The sequence below is a fragment of the Sander lucioperca genome, chromosome 1 (assembly GCF_008315115.2).
Source record: "Sander lucioperca isolate FBNREF2018 chromosome 1, SLUC_FBN_1.2, whole genome shotgun sequence".
Classification (NCBI taxonomy): Eukaryota; Metazoa; Chordata; class Actinopteri; order Perciformes; family Percidae; genus Sander; species Sander lucioperca.
Window position 1 is genome coordinate 12,234,475 of NC_050173.1, and position 15,284 is coordinate 12,249,758.

Here is a 15,284-nt window from a genome sequence, read left to right on the forward strand (position 1 = left end):
TTAAGCTGAAAGAGGACAACAGTAACACTGAACATGAAGCAGAGACAGTTTAAAGACCTAACTGTCATGACTGTAGTCCCAGCATGCAAACAAGACCCGATTGAGCTGCTATGATTGATGGGTGCAGTCAGCAGAGAAAGAGAAAACAGTGACCGATCCATTGTCCTGATTTCTCTTCCCTGCATGGCAACAAAACACATTTCACTGTGTCGCATCAAAGTGGCCCAGATGTGTTTGGTCTTGAGTCAGCAGAATGGACTCTGAAGTGCGTCGGCCCAGTCTGGGCTCCACAGCAACTCTGCCCTCTAGCTGGTAAAGCTCTGAGCCAGACAGGCAGGAGCTTTTCCCTTCAGAACTTACTTATATTGCGTGAAAAAATGAATTCTTATAATGAAATACAGATGAAGTGCAATGCAATAAAACTCTTTTACTATGAAAATGAGACTGGTGAATTATCATTTCACAGTAATGGGTTGAGTTTGAACAATTTCATAAATTGTTTCACTAATGATTATTTGTCTTGTTTATTCAGTCATTTTGGAGTTTCATACCTGTAGGGCTATACAGTTGAGCTATAAAAATAAGTCTAAAGTTATTACATATGTTGTCTTAATTTAACCCCTAACGTCCAGTTTCCTTTAAATTCCCCTTTAATTAGTGTTAAGGTCGGCTCTGTTAGACATTTTACAGCTCTTTGTAGAAGCTAAATGATTTTTACATTGAGTGAAGTATTCAAACCCAATACTCCAAAGAGTTAAGTGTTTATTTTCTGAATCTGAAATTCTTCTACGTACACCCGTTTATGTCGATTTAGATTGGGATATTAAACTTGGATTTCATAATTCATACTTGGATATTGACATCATGAATATAGTTTTCTTGTGAACTTCAGGGATTGACTGAAAATCAATCATAAATATCTGTGTCTCTGAGAGAGAGACCAAACTGACTAACGAACAGGCAGATCCACGCAGACCAAGACAAAGACAAAACTCGATCATGCAGTGTATAGCCTCATTAAGAGCAGTGCGGTAAGTTCATTTTGGTCATTTTACCAACTGTGTTTTTTACATAATTGACATTCTGTCAGTTGTAATCGTTCTGGTGTGATCCTTCTGTCAATAAAAATTACAACTGCCACTGACTCATTGCCCCAGCACTGACATTAGAAATATCAATCCTAGAAAAAAAGTTTATTTCAGATATTAAGAACATAGCAAAGCACCTTTTGATGAAAATCTCAGAGATAACGAGGCTCCATGAACCTATACGTTTATTAAATTCGATTTGATAACATGGCAATACGGTCTGAATCTGTGGCACTGAAATCCTGTTTTCAGTTCACTGAGTGGATATGATGGACTTTTGCAACTACATCATTCATAAGTGGCAAATCTGTCAGTAGAACATTGTGTTATTTATACAGAATTCAAAAGGTAGAAAGATATCACACTTCTAGGGCTGGGCAATATATCGATATTATATTGATATCGTGATATGAGACTGGATATCGTCTTAGATTTTGGATATTGTAATATTGTGATATGACATAAGTGTTATCTGTCCCTGGTTTTAATGGTTGGATTACAGTAAAGTGACGTAATTTTTTGAACTTACCAGACTGTTCTAGCTTTTCTATTATTTGCCTTTACCCACTTAGTTATTATATACCAATCTATGTACCATACCATATCAATGATGATCATGTATCAAAAATCTCATTGTGTAAATATTTCTTTGTAAGCACCAATTGTCAACCCTACAATATCGCCGCAATATCGATATTGAGGTATTTGGTCAACAATATCGTGATATTAGATTTTTTCCATATCGCCCAGCTCTACACACTGCTATGTGACAATATGTAAAGTCCTTCACTGTAGTAATACAAAACTCAAGGAAAATTAATAGAAATTAAATTGTGGTACAACCATTTCAGATCAATTCCACAACACGCGACACACTTTGGTAGATTAAGTTCCTTTATGCATTTTGTCATCTCTGTCTTACTTCTAGTCCTTAGTCTCAGTGGGGAAGCTGGTGTTTGACACTTTCAAAGAGAAACACCTGCTGTCATACATGGGTGCATTAAAAAAAAGAATAAAACATGCAAGCAAATCATTTAAAGGCATTCTGATGTTTTAAATATGCTGTACAACCTTTTAACAGTCTAACAGATTTTTTTCTATTATCGTTTTAAGTACTTGTTTATTGATTGGTAATGTCGGTCAGTAGGTCGGTCAACCACTTTGTTCCATACCAAACTGAAACTGCCAGTTGGATTGCTATGAAAGAGAAACATTCATGATGCCCAGAGGATAAGTCTTAATGACTTTGTTGATCTCCTGACTTTTCATCTAGAGCCACCATCAGGTTATAGTTTTCACCGATCCAGTCAAATATCTCAACATCAACCAGATAAATCGGCACAATATTTTGTACAGACATTCACGGTTCCCAGACGATGAATCCAAATGACTTTTCCTCTAGTGCCACCATGAGCTTACTTATTTCGCAATAAATCCTTTTCTGATTTTGATTAACATTTGTGGATTTTAGTGAAATGTCTCAACACATATTGGATGGATTGCCATGAAATGTGTTCCAGACATTCATGTACCCATCTGGATGAATTGTGGTAATTTTGGTGATCTGTTAACTTTTCACTTAGCACAATCATCAGGTAAAGTGTTTAGTTTGTCCAGTACTTTGGTTTGGTTTATGACCAGTGGTGTAGTCTATATTTTTGTAGTGAGTATACTGTGATTTTCCCCTCCAGCCTCATACTCGCCTGTCCCAGAGCGACACCCCATACACTAAGCACTGTGACGTTTCCCTATACCAACTGTTCAGTATTGATGGCGTTTAATTAAAGCCCTGGAAAAACAATACTTGAAGTTGAGAAAAGATGAGACAGATTTAACTTTTTGAGAAACGCAACCAAACCTGAACACAACAGGACATCACACAAATGAGCCATTTAATCGACACCCCTACACTGCCACACAAAATCATGACTAATAATTAGCATCATCATACAAGTTTTGTATCTATTAGTAATAACATCTGCTGAACAGGTCCTACATTTACTCAAAATGATTTAATAAACTGTTTACAATTTTCAACACCATGGCTAACAAATGCATAAAAAGCAGATGAAAGGAGAAAAAAGCTCCACTCTTTCTATTTTAATTAATTATCTGACCAGTGATAACTAACATTACCATATAGTAATTTAATTGTGTAAAGTAATGCACAGTTAAGATTGAATAATTTACTCTAATTTGCCACTGACCTTATGAATTTCCATTGCTTATATCAGCTTTGCACGTGTGCTGATATTTACCTAACTTTCTGTCCCTCCACTCTAACCAAGGATGCCTGTTTTTAAACTCCCTAGCCTGAATTTCAGTCCACATTGCTGGCCAGGCACACACACACACACACACACACACACACACACACACACACACACACACACACACACACATATACACAAGCTACTCTCACTCACCAGGTAACAGTAACGTTGTGGTAGAATTTTCGGGCTGGTTTTTTGTAACGGTAACGTTAACGATCGGGTCATCAGGATCTGTGGCAGCTGCAGTGCAGTGTCACCCGACGCGGCAGTAGCTTCAGGGACAGACTTTTGAAAACACTGAAGTAGTGTTATTTGGGTCTGTTTACGTTTCATATAGTTGCGAGAAGGAAAGGCCGCGCAAAAAATGCAACTTGTTGTTGCCAAGGGGGTAACCGTCTCCTCACAACCCGAACCTCGTATGGCGCCGTTTTGATGCTAATAAGCACTCAACGACAATGTATAAAGGGCTCCATTACCTTGTACCTCACGTTATGGCTCCGTAGCAGACGTTTTTGACGATTGTGTCATAACCACGGGACTTACTGTTGCATAGTAGAGGATTTACCGTATAGTACAGGAGAAGCTCGCAGACAGTTTCAACTTACATTAGCTGTTTAAGTTTAATTACTAATGTTAACTAGCATTTTAGTTAGCAATAATTAGCCTGTGCCTATGTTATCTCCTTACATATACCTACGCTCTCCGTCTCTGCAAGATTGGGAATGATTGAGATTTCTCTTGGCACAGCTACCAGAAGACTTACAACTTTCAGACAGGTTGCTCACATTTACGTCGTCTCTCTCAGTTGGAGGCTGCGCAGTAATGCTCGGCGCTCACCGGAAAAGTGCTTCTGACGGCCTTCACTGGTCTCCGTCCAGAGCAACGGGATCTGTTGGTCCATTCTTATATACTGTCTATGGTTGTTGCTTAATAACGTTAAGTGGCATCACGTCAGAGCCAGGGCAGGGCCACGGAAGCCCCAAAGGTCCAAATGTCAGTGCTTCACAACACAGACGGGGTGAATTTATGAATGAAAGTGAGAAAGTTCTGTCACAAAACGATGTTGTTACGTATCATCGCGCTTTTGTAAGTGGGTATACGGAAATCCTTGACTTTTCCTAGTGGGTATACGGCGTATACCTGCGTATCACGTAGACTACACCGCTGTTTATGACCAAATACCTGCAAATCTAAGCTTTTTCCACTGGTGAGCAAACATGCTTGCACTTCCCTTTTAGATAGCAAATGCACAATCGAAATATTTGTCAAAACTTGCCATTTTCAACGTGTAGCTTGCTAGCTTGGAGGTTGTTGTTGTTGTTGTTGTAGTTTGCTGTAGCCAAGGGATTTTGAGAACAGTAACACACAGATAGCAGAAGGGGACGGTGGCAAAGCCTGACATTCGCAGACTTTATCCTGGCAACGTATATATAGTGTACTTATAGGTCAGGGGGGAAACATTGATCAAAACAGGCAAACCTTCAGAGAGAGAAATGGAAAGATACTGATCGTTCTTGCTTTACTCCGAAACCTCATACAGTGCAATTTGTGTGTAGTCCACTTTAAAACACAAACTTTTTCATCTGGAACATGTCACTGCCTGAGATTGATGACTTCCGTCAAATACAGCCAACCCATCTTTGAACTATGGCCAAAACCCCACCTCATTTACATGAAAGTACAGAACAACACCCCCAACTGCTCATCCTTTCTGTTTTTTTCCACATAGACACATTGAGCCCCTTGCTGACTCGCTCCTGACAGCCTTCATGTCTTAGCTGGGCTGGGGCCACCGAATCCATCATCTTTCTCCAACTCTGCCACTGCGGCTATCTGATCAATGATACCACTAATAATAACTGCCATGCTGTCACCTCTGTCTCATCATCCCAACTGGCACAGCCAGGGGCAGCTCTCTGCAGATTGCCTTCACAGATTAGGACTCCATTAGAGAAGCTATTTACCCAGCTTTCCTCCCCTCAGGCTCCGCTTCACTTTGTTTGCCCACCAAAAGACCCCATGGAGGACATTATAACCTTTTTCAAAGTGAGAAATAACTGCTTCGTGTACATTTCTCCAGAGGCATCTGATAAATCCAAACTCAGGAGTTCTGTTTCGAGGTACCGCTGCAGTGAGGATCGTCCAAGTTTCCGCTTTGGGGCTTATGGTAAAAAACTGCATCCAGCTTTTCTATCTGTGAGCACCATTCATCATTTTGCCAGCACACACCTCCATGGCTTCACGCACACTCTCAGTTAAAGGTTAGCTTGGAACAAGGCCACCCCTCTCCCTTTCTCTCTGCGATAAATATGCACAACCACACTTGAGTTTTCAGGAACTAAAAGAGTAAAATGCATACATATAAATCTTGTAGGAATGTATATTTTGTCGGATATTATTGCGAAAGAATGGCTAAACTCTCTGGTTCACCCCTCCAGGCTGCCTCAATGGCATGACAACAGGAGTCCTGTAAATCACCGGCCCCGGCACCACAGCCCATTACAGCACTCACTTAAAACAATCATTAGAGAAAGAAGACCCATTGCATCCCTGCCCTCCTCTGCCATTACCACTACCATATTAATCATCCACTTCTCTCATTCACCCCCAAAACAACAGCAGGGTTCTTTGGGGGCCTTTTATCTGAATGTAAGCTGGTTTGAGCCTTGGAGTTGAAATGCACTGTTGCTAGAATAAAAACTGATGCGTCACTGTGAAACCCTAATATAAGTGAACGTATATAACTTTTGGGAATGATGAAGGCTCCCACTGGCTGCTTTAATTAAGCGCAATGAGCCTTGTAAATCCAATATTCATCCAATAGGGAATGATTTGTGGAAGAATGGCTTCCATTACACAATAGAAAAAAATAGGTATTTAAGCAGATACAAATTATCTATTATGATAATGTAACTCCCCTGTCTCTTAAGTTTCCCAAAAGGGAGTAAAAGTGTTTTGAATTTTCAATGGCAATCTGCCCCTACGAGCAGAGGGAAATTACCAGAGTGATTCTCGTCTCTGGCTTTCCATTATCGGACCAGCTTCTCTCCAGGTAATTTCACTGGCAAGCAAGTAGTCCCGATAGACAGAATGGAAAAGAAAAATGTCATATTTCCTCCACCACTCTTTAATTCATGAGTCCTCTGCCTTATCAGACCACTGGAGTCCTGACCTGTTTTACTTTCTGCAGGCTTTCATTGTGAGTGTGGGTGTCCTTCCCCTTGGAGACTTCCGTTTTTCCCTTCCTTAACACTGTGGAGGCCAAGGGTCCCTGGCTTCCCCCAAGGGACTGATAACACCTCACACATACTGAGTCAAGGGGATGGGGTGGGATAAGGCTTTCAGAATTCAGAATTGAATTCAGAATTAGCGTTTCATGGTGCTCCATTTTCTCCCTCTGCACCAAGGGCAGGCAGTGGGATTATGCAGTCTGCTTCACATGTGCCAAATGTGTGTAAAAATAGCATTAGCAAAAATACTTTGCATTTATCTTAAACTGCTCAGGGCAACTGTAAGATGGTGTTATCCACACCAGACCATACAAGAAGTAGACCGCTTCACTCAAAAGGAAATTCCAGTTTATTACAACTTGGGTCTTAATTTCGCAGGTTTGGTCATCATTTCTATCGGCAATAAAAACATTGTAGTCAGCAGGTTAATTGCTGAGATCTTGGAATGCTGCAACATGGCTAAAGAGAAGGCCGACCATCATGCAGGCGTAACACTTACAATAAGGTAGACAAGATTTTAAGTAGTTAGCAGGGAACAAATGAGGCATGAATGAGGAACTAACCCCTAGTGAATCATGAGTTAATGAGTAACTTCTAATCCAATTTATGGATTAGTTAATGATTAGTTTATTGAGAAATGAGTAAGGAACAAATTAGGACTTGATAATTGATGAATCATTAATAGGTACTTCCCTAATCATTCCTAATGGAGGACTATAAAGTAGATCATTACTAATAGATAACTACTCAAAATCTTGTGTTAGCCCCAAACACTCCTTTGTAACCATCCATCCATGCCATTGTTGTACTGTACTGGTAGCTTGTTTATAACCTGTCTGTCTGATTTCTTATGTTTCTTGCCCCATCAGACTGTTGTGATTTAGCTGTCTTCCCAGATCTCTTTGACAAATAGAATATTATTATAACCTTTATCAAATAATGGCCAGAAATATTGAAAAAAAAAGTTGTGGGTGTCAAACAAAATTTCACACAAGCAGCTTTTCTGATGTCCTAATGTCTCTGGTGCTTTCCAATCAGCCCAATGACAATAATAAATCTGTATGTAAAGATAATTTCCCTGTCTCTGATTTGGTTAATTACACAGTGATTGAATCTAATCAAGTAAGAGCAGAGCAGTTGAAACATAATTAAGAAGAGGATTAGATTGTGGATGGGCTTTTAGTTAGACCCATAAGTCTCAGAATTGATCAGAGAGAATGAGCAAAGATGCCGGCTGCCAAGGAAGGGAATGATAGATCACAGGTCAGACAAATCACTCTGTGTGGCTGTCATATGCACTTCTGCAATCAACACTCGTCGACTTGTCATAACTTTTGACCTGTTGGTGAATGGATTTTGCTGTCAATGTGAATCAGCAGAGCAGGGGGAACCATCAGTTTACATTAGTTTTAATATAGAGGGAGAAATATTTACAATACAATTTATATTATTGATACAGATAGAAACACACAGTTGGATTATGCCAGTCAGGCAGTCTAGATATCTCACCATTACGGATAGCTGCTCGTGTGGAATATGGCAAGAGTGGGGTATTACCTGAATACAGCTTTCCATCAATCATAGCAGGCCGACTAATGTTCAAAACTAGGGAGGCACAGCTGACAATACTGCACCCATCTGTCTTGTCCTTCATTATGGTCTTTCTCTATTTGCATTGATTGGCTACAGAAAATGAATGTGAGCAATGAGAGGAAAGATTTAGAAACATGGTGAAAAAGAAAGAGACTGTGTGTGTGTGTGTGTGTGTGTGTGTGTGTGTGTGTGTGTGTGTGTGTGTGTGTGTGTGTGTGTGTGTGTTAGAGAGATGGGGAAGAGACAAAAGCAGACAGAGGTTAGAAAATCGAGAGCTCACAGTAATAGAGGTGAAAAACAGACAGCAAAGGCATGTCAGGATTGGGAAAAACGAAAGAGTAAGACAAAGTTAGAGTTGTCAGAGTTTTCAGAGAATCAAACACACGCATGAAGCCAGATAATGATCCAGGTTAAGCATAGGTTTGGCTCTAATCCAGCAGCCCCTGGTCACAGGGAGGTCAAGCGGGCCACATCCATCAGCAAAGAAACGCAGGATAGACCCTTAAATGGCCTGGTTCTTCCCCTTCCAGTCACTACAGAGTGATGACGGCCTTGTCTGAGATAAAGGCCGATCCATTGGTCTGATTTGTGGCCGGTAGGGCAATTTCAATACCCGTCTTTGGCTTGATAGATGAGGCCCCTGTTTGACAAAGGGCCAATTTGCCACGGGGCCAATAGGGATGAAATTGCAGCAGTCGCCTTTATTTTGTCCTCTCCTCAATCCACAGCAAACATGGCTGGAGGAAAAGAACCACGTAATACAAAGCAGGCACAGTAAAACAGAGCTGGGTGGAATTTTGCTCTTTTTGACTAGTGGCAGAGACTGAGTCTTTGATCATGAGCACATATCCTGTTTCTTTAAACAGCAACAGTCCAATTTGAACATATGAATGAAAACAGAAAATTAAAAAAGACTTTGGGGAAGGACCTGGCTGTTTAACACTAAACGTGGAATATCAACTATCCCGATCGATAGGCCCAATTCAGCTGCAGTAAAACAAGACACAAAAAAGAATCACTTCAGACGCCTGTCGATCCCAGACTGACGCTCACACAGGATAACTGTTAATGACAAGTAGGGAGAAGTGTCAAACGCAGGCTGCCAATCAGAAATCTACACATTTGGTGCCTAGGCCATTCTAATTGTGTGCCGCAGGATGACGAGTATACCCGCCATTACTGCTAAAGTACCTGGATCAAGCTCCCAGATTTCAAATTGCACAAAAGGCAACGGCACACTGGCTGAATCTCTGGAGAAATGTAGTCTAGAGGCCGCGTATGTATCTTTTCAATTTGAAGAAGTCAAGCACCCAAAATTGCCAAAAGCCTTCGGGAGCACAATCTTGTTCTTTGTTCAGTCCCAGAACGTCTTCATACTAATTAGGAGCATATGTGCTTTAACTGGCAGAATTGAGGACAAGGAAAACTGGTAGGACAACGTAATGTCAGTCTTTATGCAAGTATACCTAAAGTAACTTTTCCTCACCTTTTGAGTTTTTTTAGGGGAGGTTACCACTACACCTACGCCACATCAAAATATGTAAATCATATCTCGGTGCACGCAATCATCTTGCTTTAGAGGATACGAAGATGGAGATTGACAGAGTTTTGAAATGTGAGGTAGAGTACACACTTGATGTGGGTGACAGGGTGGTGTGGAATCTCTTCCTGCACAAGAAACACAAAGTTGTTGATCACCAGGAGTTGCAAGCGTATTCTAGACTCAAGGGAGACTTTACAGCTCACATCAGATGATTGGTTTTGTGGGAAAAGAGGGAAGCAAAAAAGTTAGTTAATTGATTTTTACTGTTCATCAGGGATTTCCAACCATTTTTAAAGTAGCCTACCCATTCATGGACACTACCTGTCCAAATGTGTTCATTTAAAGCTTTAGTGCATAACTTTTTGATATTAATGGACATCTGTTACATTCAAGCCATTGCAAAATGAGTTGCTACAAAGTAAATTAAGACTATCAGCTCCACACAACTCTCTCTGTATTTCTCAGTATGGCTATGTTCAGAAGATTGTGGCATCTGGTGACTTTCCCGCAGAAACTCCAGTGAAGATAATTACCTCTTCTGAAGAAGATTTAATGATATAACATAATAGTGGATGCTACACTATTTTCTAAAAAAATGCAAATTAACTGTTAGTGTTTGCATTCTTCCACTGTACTGCAGTGCGTGAACTTTGTTTCCACCCAGTTCCAGTAACATTTTTTCGGTTGTACATGAGACAAAACAATCACTACCAGATCTGTTTGGTTCAGTTAGGCCTAGTCTTTATGTTCTTTTGGTTTCTTCATTCACATAAAGCATAATAAACACACTTTGTGTGAATTATAGGTCAATATATTATTAAATATTGAAATAGTAAAATACTTTAAACAATTAAGCTTGTGGCATAAAAGTGTATATATTGGTTAAATCGGCTTTCATCAGAGAAGAGAGCAGTTTGGTTTTAGTTTGCTGATAACACTTTCATTTCATAGCAGGATCTGCCCAGTATAACTTCCATCATCTTCTGTCTTGCTAAAGTGCACTACAGCAGTGAATGAGTGTGTGAGAGAGAGAGATTTATCTGAACAAACTGTCTCAGTAAGTCTGGGATTTTCTCTCTGCCTCAAGGCCAGTGTGTTCTGTTATCATGTTGTTTTTATCTGTCTGACCAGGACTGGTTTCATGCTGCGGGAACCAGCACTCTGAGAACCAACAAAATATGCCCAATTGATTACATCTACTGGCAGACGTTAAATGTTTCAACAATTTATTCATTACTTAAAGGTACACTGTGTAGGAATTTCTCCCATCTAGCGGTGAAATTGTATTTTACATTCAAACGAATAGTGCTCTCTAGCGCCTCGCTTTTTTAAATGCGTGTTGCAACTACGGTAACCGTTATGTACCAAGAAGGTATGATAACATGTCTTCCAATTTTCGCTTTTTTTGGCGACGAGGATACCTTTTCCTGTGGCTCGGCATAAGTATGATCCTCCATTAAGAACTAAAGTGCAGTGCAGGCTTTCAAATTTGCCAGAGCAGTGACAAGTGCCTCTCACTGATCTCCTTCTCCGTTTTAGCTGGTTTTAGTTACGTGACGCTGGCTCTGAACGAAAACGCGTTGTGGATTAGCTAGACAGGTAGGCTAGTGCTTTTTGTCCCTCTCAGCCATTAGGAGTTTTTCAAAATGGCGGAACGACATGGAAGCCTCTTTGGACTTGCCCATCCAATGTAAATACAGATAAGAAATTCTTTGCTTACGAGGATAAGTCAGATCATTGGCAGAGGTCATTTTACACCAATGAGGACATATTTATGAATGAAGACATTAATTTTAGCTAATAAAATACTTAAAACACTACACAGTGTACCTTTAAAGGGAACTATTTCAACTGTTTACCTTAAGTTATTATTTCAACAGTTTATCAATTTACTTTAAGCTAACTACTTTAACTGTTTATTGAGTACTTGCTAACTATTTCAAGTGCTTACTTTTTATTTAAATGTTTATCCATGATTAGCCTACTTTAAGCTATTTTGTTTATCTATTCATTTTACTTAATTTCAACCATTTACTTTTAGCTGGCTCTATTTAAACTGCCTATCCATTCATTTTTAACAATCTTTTTTAGCCGTTTATTCATTAGCCTACTTAAAGCTTACTATTTCAACTGTTTACCCATTCCCTTTTCTCATTTCTGTCACGGTACAATAAGCGGACTCAAATGCACAACTCAGGACTCAAGATAACAGGTAAGTGCAAAAAAAGCACACAAAAGTACAAAAAGCGGCAGGCAAAAATCGTCGTCAGGATACAGACACGGTCAAGGAAACACTGGGAAAAACAAACTAGGAAAACACTGGAGAGTGAGTTACATGAGGTTTGTCAACAATCTGGCAGGGAACAAGTGAAACAAGGGGGGTATATATACACACACGAGGATGGGAAGACAACTACACACAGGTGAATCACATTAGGGCGGAGACAGGTAATCACAAACAGCGGGAAACAAACAAAGGCAGGAAGACAAGTGAAGTGAATGAAGACAAACAGTGGATTTCAAAATAAAACAGGAAGTCCATGAAAACAAACAGAAAACATGAAACCAACTACAACAGAAACTTGACACAAGGACAAAACCATGACAATTTCAACCACTAATCCATTACTTTAGGCTAAATATTCGGTTTATTTATTAAATAGCCTATAACAATTTATTTCAACTGTTTATCCGTATAATTTTAGCTACTCTACTTCCAACCGTTTCATTCATGTATTTGAATTATTTATCCATTGGCTACTTGTAGCTGTTTAACATCTTCAACTTCTGGCAACTGCAGAAGTACCCCCTTATGAATCACTGTTATGCGTGTACATGATTTGGGAGTCCCCACACAAAAACATGGGAGTGGAATGATTGGATAAATCGCATAAGAAAGGCAAATATGATGACTGTGTGTGAACAACCACACATCTTAGAATAAAGTGATGGATAAAAGGCTACAGATATACGCATGTGAGAAGAGTCAAAAACAGGTCAGGACAGGTGTTAAATGAACATTTAAATCCATAGTATGCTTTTCTAAAATATGATAAAAAATGCATGGTTTTCATTGGATTTGTACAAACCTTGAGAATACATTGAATGCAGACAAATTGTTGCAAGAGGCAAAATGCAATTATACCAACCATTGTTCTGATTGCACCACCTGTGTTCACTGCAGTTATGGTGTGGAGCAATAAATCAAAATTCAGCTTCTCAGACAGAGATTATCATTAACCTTGTTTCTGCCTCTGTTTCTCATACTTGAGAATTTCCCTTGTGTGCACTCTAAAATGTAATATGGTAAATTAATTTTAGGAATTGGTCATTGAGCCTATTTTGGATGCAAATAACTCTTTAGGACATACAGAGAATGGCTTTTCACAGAAGAAAAAGAAATACATTGAAGTGCTTTGGAACAATCATTACCCACTGAAACAAATGTCTACTGAAAACTGCAGCAAGTGTAGGAATATCTTATATTATCTTCTCCGTTAACAGGGATTTGATTTAAAACATTTGAAGCTGGAAGAAACTGTAAAAAGAGAAGTGTTCTATTTAAAATCAATGGTACTTGTGCACCCAAGATCAAGAGCTTTCTCCTCAAAACCACATAATCATCTTTTTCCCAAAAGTAGATTAAAGTGTAATGGGGGGATATTAAACAAATTTTACACACTCAGCATCTCTTTCAACCTGTTTGCATGCATTAGTGGTCTCTGCTGGATGTTGCGTTATCCAGGCCAATCTTGTTTTTATCCTGCAATCTTGTTAATCAATTCTGTTTTCCTCTGTGTCATGGCTTGTTGTGTTATCCGTATCATGTGAATTAATAGGAACATTGGTGAATATTGAACACATGAAGCCTCTCATTCACAACCACCAACTGAGAGGACAATCAGAACAGCTATTCCTGGTCATGAGCCTGAGGGGACCCTGTGGCTATTACTTTACTAGACAATGTTCAGTGATAAGGCAATTGGTTTTTATAAGCACAAAGCAGCAAGTATTGTCCCAGTTTTCCCCACTATGTACTTACAGTGGCGGCTTTAAAGTGGACATATTATGCTTTTCCGTATTTTCTGTCATATCTACAATGTTATAACATCGGATTTTCATGTTAAACGTTGCCAAAACAAATAATGAGGTAAACATATTTTCGACAAATCCCTGTAAGCTAAAACGTTCAGATTTTCGGAATGCTCCGGTTCCAACAGTTTTTTCGACTCTCGGCTAAGTGTTACGCAACTCTACGCCCACTGCTTCCCAACATTTTTGGCTTGTAACCCCTTAAAATGAAGCAAAGTCTGCTTGTGTCTCCTTATCACAGGTTATGGCTTTACTGTGGGTTGTGAGCAGTTACAAAAGTGCCCCACACGCACACACACACACACACACACACACTCAGATTGACTTAATTTGAGTTGATGAGACCCAAGGTGGTGGAGATAAAGGAGGTAAAGCTTTTCACAAGAAAAAAGCAAGAATTAGAGAACAAAATGAACAATTTCATGTAACAGAAATCTTTTTCTTTGATTTCTGTGAACATTGGGGAAACCATTATACATGCACACATCTTTTATAATTCTGCCCTAATACAAACAAGGAGAGTGTTATAGGACCTTTGAGTGTGATGTTTCGGCTGTATAGTGACACAATCAGATTTATTTACCAGACATTTATTAATCATTTGGACTGGCTCACTAATTTCCGGGCAGAACCGGGCGACTCCAATGATGTTAGTGAGAGATGAGTGCATTTAAATCAAAGCATGATGTAATCAGCCATGCAGGGTGTTCAGCTGTCCCTGGGGGATTAAATACTTCATTATTAAAAGCAGGGCATATCAATGTGAAAAATAAAACACACACTGGCAAGAGTTACACAGAGCTGTCAAAACATCAGACTAAAATTTGTGATTTCACCAATTATTAGATTAGTTATAATTATTATTATTATTATTATTATTATTATTATTATTATTATTATTATAATTATTATTATTATTATTATTATTATTATTATTATTATTATTATTCTTTTTTAATTGCTTCCTTGTCCCTTTGTCACTTTGTATTGGAAGTTGGCCTGTAAATACATTTGGAATTCAATAATTTTGTCATAAAAATGATTGTACTTCCAAATTTGTATTGTCTTTTCTCTCAAAATGCAGTTTCTCCTTGCAGATTCTTGCCATAGATGAATTCTCTAAAACTGCGATTACAGGATTTACGCAGAAAACTGCACATTTTCACAGTTTCAGCCGGAAGAAAGGCTGTATGCATATAAATCCGGTCTAAAACTGTCCAGTAAAATTGTCATATAATGAATAATTACTGTATCAGAAGATAATGAGCCTGTTAGCCCTGACCTATGATGAATCATTCTATAAAAATTTTCAGAATAACAGGAGAGTATGTGTCATGGAAAGTGGGGAAAAGCTATTGTACAACTGCAAGATAGCTAGTGCAGTATCCCGGATAATCAGGAAGGATGTTGAACAGGGAAAGTGAGGTACTTTTTCACACATTTACTTTACAGGAATCACTTGTTG